Source organism: Aythya fuligula, chromosome 3, assembly GCF_009819795.1.
Source record: "Aythya fuligula isolate bAytFul2 chromosome 3, bAytFul2.pri, whole genome shotgun sequence".
Lineage (NCBI taxonomy): Eukaryota > Metazoa > Chordata > Aves > Anseriformes > Anatidae > Aythya > Aythya fuligula.
In genome coordinates this window covers 80,883,573-80,895,132 of record NC_045561.1, presented here as the reverse complement: position 1 = coordinate 80,895,132, position 11,560 = coordinate 80,883,573, and the positions used below count along the sequence as shown (strand labels likewise).

Sequence of the window (11,560 nt, the reverse complement as noted above, 5' to 3'; positions counted from 1 at the left end):
TTCGTCCCCTCTTTGAAAGAGTCAAAGGCTTTTTCAAATTCTGTTTCTGAGCGTGGACCCAGAGATATTGAAAAATCTGAATTTAGCTTTATTTCAATTGTACACTATAATGAAATATGAAGATTACAACATCAAGCATCACACCTAGTAAATGCCAGAATTCACATTGCTTGTGCAAACGCATTATAATCCACTCTTTAATTATCGGTCCCTAACCTCTTCCACTGTGTGTGGAACAGCGCTGACTGAAGCACAGACACCCCATACTGCTTCCTCTCTGATCATCAGTGGCTCACTGCTCCTCTGTGTGCTCACATTAATTTCCTTTAATAGCAGTCCCATGAGCTGTGGGGTTGCTTTTACTTCTGAAGCACCAAGGTTAAAGACAGGGTGCTCATCAGTCCTAGGTGTCTAATTGATTTCTCCATATTAAGCATTGCAAAATGCCCAGAATTTTTATGGTACATTGCCCATCGACTTAATTTTCAGTAAGCTACTCTAAATGAGATCCTGGCATCCTACAACTGTCATTGTGAAGACAAATCCCTTTGCACAGTATGATTCAGGCGATGCGGCGCACAGCACCACACAGAAATCTCCAATAAAGTTGAGTTATGGGGAGTTCTTAGCAGTCCTTAAAACAACTTAGCTTAGGGATATGGTTTAGTGGGGACTGTTAGTGTTAGGTCAGAGGTTGGACTCGATGATCTTGAGGTCTCTTCCAACCTAGACATTCTGTGATTCTGTGATTCTGTGAACACTCGGCAGCCTTAGCCGTGATCCTGCTTTCCCTTCCCATCTAATTCTAGTTTCCCCAGAAATGCCATGGGGATGACACAGAAAATGGCTCGTATTTCTGCCCGGCCCTCCCCAGACCAGGGCATCTATCCTGTGCACCACAGAGGCAGCCCCTGCCTCTGCCCCGCCCCGCCCCGCCCCGCCCCGTCCCTCAGCGGCTTGCAGCCGTTGGGATGGGGCGCGGGATGCTGGGCGGGGCATCTCCCTTGATTGACGGTCCCCGAAGCCAATAGAAGCAAGGCGCAGGGTGCGGGGCGGCCCCTCCGGCGAGTAGGCGCGGCCGAGGCGTGGCGGGAGGCGTGGCGCGGGCGCTGATTGGCCGGGGGGCGGGGCGCGCGGGGTTTTCTCCCGGGCTGCGCCGCCGGCCGCGGCTGGGGGGGTCTCTGCGCGGCAGCGCGAGCGTTGGGCGGCCGTTGGGCCGGCAGGTAACGGCTGCGCGGGGCGGGGGCGCCTCGGTGAGGCGCGGGGGCGGCGGGAGGGGGGCGCTGCCCGCTCCCCGCCCCTCCCCGAGCCGCCGGCCCGGCCCGGCCGGGCGCTGTCAGAACCGGGGGAGCAGCGGGGACGGCAGGGGGCGGCAGCGGCCCCGGGGAAGCGCGTCCGGAGCGGCGGGGAGGGGGTGCGCCCGAGGGCTCGCCCCTCTGCGCGCAGGGGCCGGCTGGAGGGGCGCGGGGGGGGTTAGGGACGGGAGTGTGGGGGTGGAGGTGGGGGGCTGCGGGGTGCTGGTCGCCTGCCCCGGGACACGGGGAGTCGGGCTGTGAGGCTGGGGGGGCTGGGGGCTGCTTGTGGGTGATCCCCGAGAAGGAGCCGGTGTGCGGGGCTGTCAGCCGGGTGGTTGCGGGTTCCAGCAGCGGGGTCCGAAATGGGCACTGGCAGGGAGCAGTTAGCAGCCGGCAAGGGAGGAAATTCAGGGCGAGGCGCTTTGATATTAGTGACGGCGAGCAAACAGCTCACTTAGGATGCTCTTTCTGCTTATAAAGCTGTCCGAGACCCATTTTTAATTAAAAATGTGTAATTTATAGCTTTTTCATTGACACGTAGTGCTTTATTGCCTTGTTTTCCTGCCTGCTAGCATGTGTGCTACCAACCAGAGTGTGAGTACCATGCTACAAGCACGTAGTCCTCCAAAGCCTAGCCTTCAGCAAGCTCTCAAAAACTTCCAGACCTGGAGGGTCTGAAATGATAAAATGCTGCTTCACTTTTTGACTATTTACTATTAAAGTTGCTCTCTTTGGAGTGATATTTTAAAGTTTCGAATGGGAGATGGCCGCGGCCCTTAAGCCAGCCTGTTGCAGAGCGGGTGCTGTGTGGTGCCGTCCTCCGTTACTCCAGAATGGCCCCAGAAGGGCGCTCGGCTGAGGGGCTCTGTTTCACTCACTGCTCTCCCCCTCTCCAACAAGTTTGTTTCTGCTTACCGTGCTGTTTTCTGTCTGGTGTTAACCTCTATGGTGAGAAGCTGAGCTGCTTTCTCTTGCTTGAATTGCAGCTTTCTGCTGAGTTTGATTCCTTTTGAGCCTAGAATAGACCTTCCCTTCCTGGTTCTCAGAGGCTGTGGGTCTCTGTTTACATCAACAGCTTGTACCCGTGGCAGAGGAGTTTGTGCTGTAGTAACTTCACTTAGAAAGGTCTAGGCGAGACTTTCAAAAGTATGTGTTGTGTGTATGCATGCTGGAACTGAAGAGGAGTGCAAACTTAAGATATGGAATAGACTTAGAGGCTTCATTTCTTTGGAAATACACATTTTGTTCCACCTCTAATTTCATAAGTCTCCGGCAACTGCAGTTAATCCATAAGAAATTTCTACTTTATTACCACTTCTTCTTGATGTGGCTTTAAAAGTAGGTGCAAATAAATATGGCTCTTTGTAGCCAGTCTGACCTGTTGATGTCTTCCTGGGGACAAGCTATGGAGAGGGTGGTCAGGCACTGGCACAGGCTCCCTACAGCAGTGGTCACGGCACTGAGCCTGACAGAGTTCAAGAAGTATTTGGACAACGCTCTTGGACAAGTGATTGGATTTTTTGGGTGGTCCTTTTGGGATCCAGGAGTTGGACTCGATCCTTGTGGATCCCTTCCAACTCAGATGCTCAGAATACTGTGGAGTTAAATTGTTCTTATTCAGGGGGATAACCTGGATAACCTGGAGAATGATTGTATTACTGTATTCAATATGATGTGAATCATTTAGTGATTGTGGTAGATACAGACAAAACATGCATTTTTCATGTGGCCCATTCCTGAGTCATACCTTTAAGGATGATGAGCACAGGTCATGGGGAAGAACAGGAAAGCATTCTGGGAACATTTGAAGACTTTCAAAGGTGGTTTTGTGGGTTGTTGCTGATAGTCATTTAAGTGTAAGCTCTTTGTAAGGCATTGCTTTTAAAAAAATCAAACTAGTTTTTTTAAATGGCATATAAGATATATGACAAAACAATATAATCTTTCTACTCTGAATTTGGTGCTTATGGGATTACTTTTTGAATTCTGCATTCACTTGTGGCATCGAACTTCTGCAATGTGATGATATTGTAAGAAAAATTGGAAAGATTTTAAAGTGTTGCAAGAACTGGGAAGCATGTCTCAGTACAGAAGATTGATTTATTCAAGTGTTAATAGGGGAGGGAACAAAATAAAAGACTGATAGACACAGCTAGTAGTGGCTATGAAAGGATTCACTATCTAGAAAGAGAATCTAAACAACTTATGCTCCTTACAGTTATGTCTACAGTATACAGTATTCCTCTATTAAGAGAGAACAAGTTTTCTACATTTCCGTTTATTGCTTTAGATTTCAGTAGGGCAGAACTGTTATCAAAGGTTGTGTATAGTGTATTCACTACTGTTAGGTATTTTAAAAGTAAGGTTAAATACTTCCTGAGAAAGATGTACCAATTCAAACGGTGGTTTCATTCTGGAAGTGATCTTATGTTGTTGAGGGTAGATGAGGAGGGGGAAGGTGGGTTTTTGTCCTCACTACAAGCAGAATGAACCCAGAAAAAGCTGTACTGGAAAACTGCTCATTGTATGCTTGCACAATTGCCTGACACAAAAAGGGGATGGAAGCAAGAAAAGGGGATGTGGGAATGTGTGATTGTGTTATAGCCTGGATTATACAAGAAGTCAAATTGCATTGTAAGGGGTTATTTCCATCTTTCTAGATGGAAGATGTCTCTTCTTGACTTCAAGAGTTAGACTTTATTATTAACTGCCACACTCACACACTTTTGAAAACAGATACAATGAGAGTTCAAGTTGAGTTACCGTTTTTAACCCTCTTAGTATTTATAGGGATGTTAACATCTTAATTATTTCTCATTTAAGCACAACTTCACTTTTCTGGTTTTCTAAATCAGTTAGTGGGGTGATGGTTGGTGTAATTTGACTACAAATCTAATTCCAGATTCTCTTATAGGTAAAGAAGATATTGGGCTGTTATCCAGTTGTCATAGTTGATCGTATTTTGCCAGTCTTCAAGGCTTTTATTGGAGTTAAAGGTAACTTGTAACTTTTTAGTTTCTTTTGTTTTTAATATGAGAAAATTCACTATAGGAATTTTCTAAATAGCAGATGTTCTGTGTTCTTTTTCAAGTTCTTATAAATGTTTTTGCTGTTAATGTGATAAATTTACATGGTTAAATGTGGCAACTTTGTAATATTTCACAGACAAGAACATATTAATGATACAGTAAGTACTTTGACTTTTAGCAAACCTTAATTTCTTAATTATCACATGTCTAAACTGCTGCGTGAATATTTTACTCATGACTGCTTTCCACCTTAGAGTTCATCATTTCTTGAGAACTTTGTAAAGATTTACAGGCTGTGTGAACACTGTATCAACAGGGTATTGATTAATTACTATAGACTAACCTAAAAACTGTTTCTCTAGTGAGAGGCAAAAAGCATGTTCTGTGTGTAGCAGCTTTTTCCTAGTTCTGGAGGAAAGCTGGGTCTGGATCTGTTCTCGTTCTTATCAGAGTAGATGACTAGATTGTAGGTAATCTTTGAGATCTTGTAAAGGATAGTTTCAGATGCCTACCTTTTGATCTGCATTTCATGAGTTCCTTTGGTGGTGGCATGAGAGTTGGTGGCTGGGCTGGAGTATGAGATGCTCTGAAGGCCTGACCTCTGTTAAGTTGGCCTCTTCCATAGAATACTGATTGTCTGTCTCTGAATGTTCTCAGAAGCAGGTAGTATTTTTTAATGTTGGTTTCTTTGTGTGTTTTTGTATTTTTTTTCTGTGGAGATAAGATAGCACTGCTGTTCATCGGTGTAGTGCCTTCATTAACAGTAGCTTGGCTCTTCAGAGACCTTGTGCATTGCAGGAGGATCTTTGTAAAACTGCAGACTTCGGACAGTGTCCAGAAGCCTAACCACAAGTGTTTTACTTGATCTAATACCTACCATGGTGCTGATACTCTTCTGTGTCTGTTTCCTCCCTGGATGCTTTCAGAAGAAGGGTGTGATATAGCTTGTCTTTGATTTGCCTAACGGTTATTAAGTGATGCAGCCTATGTGCTCAGTAAAGTCAATTATTGTTAGACTTTGGCAATGAATAGTAAAATAGGGTTAGCTAAGGACAGTTTGAAAGGAACTATGAATTGCCTTGCTGCTCTAGGTTTGAATCTTCTCTTTTACTTCTAACATTGTCTGTGTGGTTTTCTGTTTGCAAAGCACTATTTCTAGAGAAATGTTCTGTAGGAAAAGATGTTCAGTTACCAGAAAATAAAAATAGTCTCCAAAAGAGAAGCTTGGACTCTCTGAAAGATCAGTTTCAGCTTAAATTGCTTGCACTGATGACAAAGCAGAGTTTAACCAAATATTTATTGTTGAAATTATCCTGTAATTAGTAGTGTTGTACAGCTAAATGTAACACCAGATTTTACTGTAAATTACTGCTATCCTGTTTCTGTGGCTTGAGAAGTATAGAGTGTAAATGCGGTATTCTTTTTAGTGGCCTGGATAAGAATTTGACTACAACATCTTAAGAACATAGTTTTTGTATTTTTAATAACATTCTTCAGTGCACATTTAAAATGCATGATGTGATCTCTTACCACAATGGAAAAATGGAAGATTAGAACAGCTTTTTCTAATTTGAATTGCTCTGTTATCCCGTATATGCGATTTAAAGTATATATTCTTATTGCAAGTTTTCGAATTGGATCATAGGCGGAGCTTTAAATTCTGACTGTTGAATCAGCATGTATACTACTTCTGAAAATCAAAACAAAATTCAAAAGTGATTATAAATATGAACAGTTGGGGTTCACATTTGTTCAGACATTTTTATTGCTTTCTGTTACTCAATATTAATAAAATATTTTAGAATATATGGACTTTATCCTGCAAAAATTAAAAACACAATACAAGACCACTTCAGTGTGAAGATCTCAGTTTAGGATCTGAAAGTTCTTTTTCAATTTCTGAATACAGTACTTTCTACTTTGCAGACCCTATTTGGAAATGAAAATTTTCTTTCTTTGTTGAAAGTAGCTCTTTTTTGTACTTTTATTCCCTGTTCTGTTACTTCCTTTTGCAGCTGTACTAAGTTAATACTGTAACTGCTGCTCTTCTCCCATCAATCTAATGAAAGTGTGGCAAAATAGTAAGCCTGTATATTATTCATTTTCTTGACTGTTTTTCTTGTATGGCTTTTTGAGTACTCTTTTTGGTAGGATGTTGCATTATCAGACCATGAATCCGAAGCAAATCATGTCTGGAGGGGGTGGGGTTGGAACCACAAAGAATGTCTCAGTATAAACTTTTTATTTCAGGCAGCATTTGGTGTTAAGGCTGCTTTGTCCCCTCTCTAGTCAATGCTTCTGTATTGCAGTAATCTTTGACAAGAGGTTATCTACATAATGGTGAGAGGCAGCTGCTCAGGTCAAGCCTGAGGTTGCTACGTATCAATGTTACTACTCCCTTTTTTACAAATAAGCACAGAATCATAGAATGGTTTGGGTTGGAAGTGACCCTTACAGATCATCTAGTTCCAACCCCGCTGCCATGGGCAGGGACACCTCCCACCAGACCAGGTTGCCCAAAGCCCCATCCAGCCTGGCCTTGAACACCTCCAGGGATGGGGCACCCACAGCTCCTCTGGGCAGCCTGTGCCAGTGCCTCACCATCCTCTGAGTGAAGAATTTCCTCCTAACATCCAATCTAAACCTACTCTCTTCTACTTCATAGCCATTACCCTTGTCCACACTCCCTGACAAAGTTCCTCCCCATGTTTCTTGTAGGTCCCCTTTAGGCACTGAACGGCCTCTATAAGGTCTTCCCAGAGCCTCTTCTCTGGGCTGAACAACCCCACCTCCCTCAGCCTTTCCTCATAGGAGAGGTGCTCCAGCCCTTGAATAATCTTTGTGGAGGCTGAGGCAACAAAGATATTGCAAGTGTTTAATATTAAAAATAGTATTAAACCTCTTGTGGATCTCATGCTAATTAACTAAAGCTGTTGGACTTACTTTCATGCTATTTGTTCTTTGCTTAAGGATGTGTTTTACAGAAAGCAGCTAATGTTTATGGAGGTGTTTAAGAACTGTACACTGATGGTTTGCTGTTACTTTTCTTTCCTCATGCCTGAGTATGATGTACTTTTTTTGATGAGTATGATGTACTCTAACTTTTTTCCCCAAATTTGTTCAAACATTGGCGCTTTTTTTAATTCAAGGAAGATGCACACTTCTGAGACTGAAATCCATACTCAGTCTTCACCTAGTAATTCTTTTCAGGAGAAAAGGTGAAACAAACACCTAGCCATATTAAAACATTTTTTGTTACGTTTGATCTTAGTGTAGTACCATCCCAGAAACTCAGATGTTATTTATGGCATTTATTCATGTTGACCTTTGGCTAACTTGATCTAGTGTGTGGCATCCCAGCTTATAGCAGAGGGGTTGAAGTTAGATAATTTTTAAGGTCTCTTCCAACGGTGGCCATTGTATGATTTAACTTCCATGGGATAACTTCAGAATGGAATAATGACTTAAAATACAGACTGAATACTTGTGAGAAAATATTGGGGGTAGGGAGGAGTTTACAGTATTACCAGCACTTTGTTCTTGCACTGTAGCAACAATGAAACTCTACAGAAGTGAACCTGGGAGCACTTCAATCCTGTGTTGTAGATGAGAAAATGCTTGGAAAAAAAGGTGTGTTTTCCATAAAAATGCTCTGTAAAATGACTTAGTGTTATGGATTTATGTTCAAAAACTTCATCCAAATACAAAATGAAATCTTAAAATGAAACATGTTAGTAAACCACAGTGCTCTGACTTGGGGAGAGTATGCATATGATGTATTGAATTAAGCAAGTTTTAAGCAGCCATATATAACAGATACAACTTTCAGCTTCTTGAATTGGATGATCTGGTGGGGCTGAAGCCAGAAAGGTATTTACCACTGCACTCCTGTATACCCATGCACTTCTTATAGCAAGAGATACATAACCCCACGTTTTGCTTTCATCCTTAGACCATGCAAGCTCAGTTATCCTGACAGAAAACTTCAGTCTCAAATAGAGACTAGGTATTAAATGTGGAACAAATCTTTCTGAAGAAAAAGTTCGTGCAATTCTAGCTCTGATACAATAGGATGCCAGAGCGTGCATTACTTCTGGTCTCCATATGTATCATGGAGTTCTGTTTTGTGTGTATTCTGTGCATATATTCTGACCTTTGGTTATGTAAAGAAGGTAAAAGCAGAGGCTTTTTGAGGGGGAAGAATGCTGTCTTCTTATCAGCTGATCTTTATTTTTTTTTTTCCTGACTGAAGCTTTGTTTCAGATAACTCAGGAAGCATGTCTGTAGGTATGTGTTGGTAAAATGATCATATAGTTATGATAGCAAGTCAAATTAAAAGAGCCTAATGTACACGTTCTTGGAGATCTTATTCAATGCAACTTTTTTTCTTTAAAAAACAAAAACACCAACCAAAAAAAAAAAAAACAGCTTCATCTGGAGCAGTCAGCATTGTAGAGTTAAGTGATGGCTAGAGCTGTTCTTGGCTACTGGCTTCTAGCAGATGCTGTTCTTGAGGTTCACTTTTTTAAACTTTGCAAGAAATATCAGGGCTCAGGGTTTCAGGAAGTTGTTGGTCATTCGAGGAAAAACTGTAGTGGAAAGAGTTGTCATCTAGATGTAGGGTAGACAAATTACTTGCATTTCAGAGTGAACAGGCACCTAACAAAAGTAATTTGGTTAAGGGATTGTATATTATTGCATATTTCATGGTTTGTTATTAGAAGAGATGCTTGTATTCAAGAACTTACAGGTAGTCTGGTTGGTGTGAAGTTAGTGTTGATTTAAAAACTTTTTATAGAAGATAAATAGGAGGCTTTATACAGACTTTTTTAATACTTTGCATGCTCATGTTGGAGGTCAATTCCTTGCTCTGACTGTATTCTTTCAATATTAGACTGTGCTTTTGATGAGGTATCACTTGAAAGCTGGAGTTGCAGTATTTTGAGGAATGATAAAAGTTGGAGCAGGGCTCAAGTATTCGTGTGTCACTGCACAGTATATGAAGAAGTTATTCCAATTTTTATAATAGGCAAAATGCTTTGTTTTAACCATCACAAGATGGTTTAAGGCAGTACTGAGAAACATATTGATGTCCTCATGTGTTGTTTTATTGTTTCTAACTTTACTAAATACATAAATATTTATATTTACATTAAGGATTCATTGTGTTCTTGTGTTCTTCAATGTGCATTTTGCTTGTTTTTTTAATGGCCTCTGCAGTGTTTATTCTGGGAAGTTCTCTATTTCAATATGAATTCACTTTGAATTAGTTTGCCTCTTTCAGAGAACTTACTAGTAGAAAATGTATTTTCCTTTAAATTTTAGTGTCCCTGGATTATTTTAATAGGTAATTAGTTGAGCTGTAACTTAGAGCAGTAGGCACCTAGATTTTATTTAGAGGAACATACTGCTTTATCTGCCTTTTGAACTAAACTTTGTGTTAGGTAGTACTTTATTGCCCATGTTTTCTGCAGCTTGTTGAATCTTGTTTGTTCTTACCTCACCTTCGTTTCCAGTATAAACTGCAATAAAGAATATCCCTTTTACTTGGGGAAACAAAGTTTTTCTCTTTCTTGGGTATGGAGTTCTTTATTATTATTATTGAGAAGACAGCTTCTGTTAACTAGTTTCAGGTTCTTCCTCAATAATGTTTGATCCAGTTACCTCACAGTCTATATCTGCTGAGCATCTGTTGGAATCAGGGGCAGCACTGTGTTGTGATGGCATTAGCCCGCTGTCAGATGTGATACTTCCAGGAATTAAAGTGCCACCTTGATTTGAGGGAGAGGGCTTCTATATACTGAAGCATTGTTAGGATGTTCCATGATAGATGACTCATTGTCTAGTAGTGTTACACAGATACGAAAATGTCTGATTTTGTGCATTTGTGTTTTTGCCAAATGTATTCAGTTATGGGGGGATACTCTGGCAACTCAAGAATGTCACTGGTACTTGAGTAATTGTGTGGAAATTCTCTTATCAAGTTTCTTGGTGTTGTAAAGATTTGAGTAACTTTCCCACATGAGCAATGCTTGGTTTCTCTACAAAGTTGGAAAGTTCTGCAGTATATGTTCTTTTGTGAAAGGTAGGAGAAACAGAATTATGAAATAATTTTACCTGTCAATGCAAAGCTTCTTAAGTACTAAATATTCTTATTAGAAAAGCAACATGCTGCTCTAATGGAAATCTTACCTATCATCTTTTTAGTTGCTTGTTTCCTAATGTTTTTAGAGTATTAGCAGTTACCTAATTTATGTAAAATCAACCATGTTTTACCGTGGATTTTTAAGGCTTAGTTATAATTGTTTCTACTTTTCAGTAGTGTAAAGTAGAATCGTGGATTATTTTTTTAAAGCATATTTTTGCTGAGCTTTATCAGTCTGAGATGATACATGAACTGTGATGGTACAGAGGGGAAAAGTGTGCTCCTATGTAGGGGTGAATTGGAGATGGAGATACTTGAGACATTCCTGTCTACGATTTGTTATTCCTTTGTCTGCTGTGTTAAGCTTAAAGAATAGCATGCCTCTTGTGAAACTTTGTTCATATCTGTCTTGCATGTGCAAATATTTGAACAGCAAGTTTGGCTACTAACAGATGTAATTTTTTTTCCTCAATACTAAATTTGAGCTTTTTACAGTAGTGATATCTGTGTCCATAGGTAGGTATGGTATTTTTGAACTGTTTGTCTTACCATGGGCCCTTGAAAATAAGAGGGAGAGATCTTTAAAGTAGGAGGATGAGTATCTGTAGTCTGTATGGAGGTTAAGCCAGAAGGCATAAAGCAGCTGATTTTTTTTTTTTTTTTATTTACAGCAGTAGATGTACTCCTTTGAGCTGGATTTCTTTTCTCACCCCTCCATTTCAATTTATCCTTAAAAGGTGTATTTCCTTGTTTTCTCTCCCCTTCATTCTTTCAGTGCAAGGCCTTCATAATGTTCTTCTTCCCACTTCACTGCCATTTGTGTTCTCCCCTTGAATTAGCTCTGAAGTAACACTACTGTTGTTTGCAAAGGCCTGAGCTACTGGAGAATTGAAAACAGCTTTTTCTCTGCTAGTCCTAGCTAAAGAAACATTTGCAATGAATTGAGAGTGGTCTGATGTAAAGGTGGGCGTAACTTTGTCTCTGCTGAGAGCAGTAAAAAGTTACCTGACCCACAGCTGGGATTTTTAAGTGCTACACTATTCAAGTATGAAAGGCTTCTTGTTTCTTTATTTGAAGGTGAATGCACTTAG

The 11,560-nt window shown here is 41.0% G+C and overlaps 1 protein-coding gene across 9 annotated transcripts in view; it reads left to right on the top strand.

Moving 5' to 3' along the window:
• The first annotated feature begins 1,169 nt into the window (after positions 1–1,169).
• The window catches only part of EPB41L2 (erythrocyte membrane protein band 4.1 like 2), a 103,855-nt gene continuing 93,464 nt past the window's right edge, over positions 1,170–11,560 (top strand). For all 9 annotated transcript variants that reach the window (XM_032184416.1, XM_032184423.1, XM_032184421.1 and 6 more), the window contains exons 1-2: positions 1,170–1,223; positions 4,210–4,291. The gene's annotated coding sequence lies outside the window, so the exon portion shown is untranslated. The remainder of the gene's footprint in view (positions 1,224–4,209; positions 4,292–11,560) is intronic.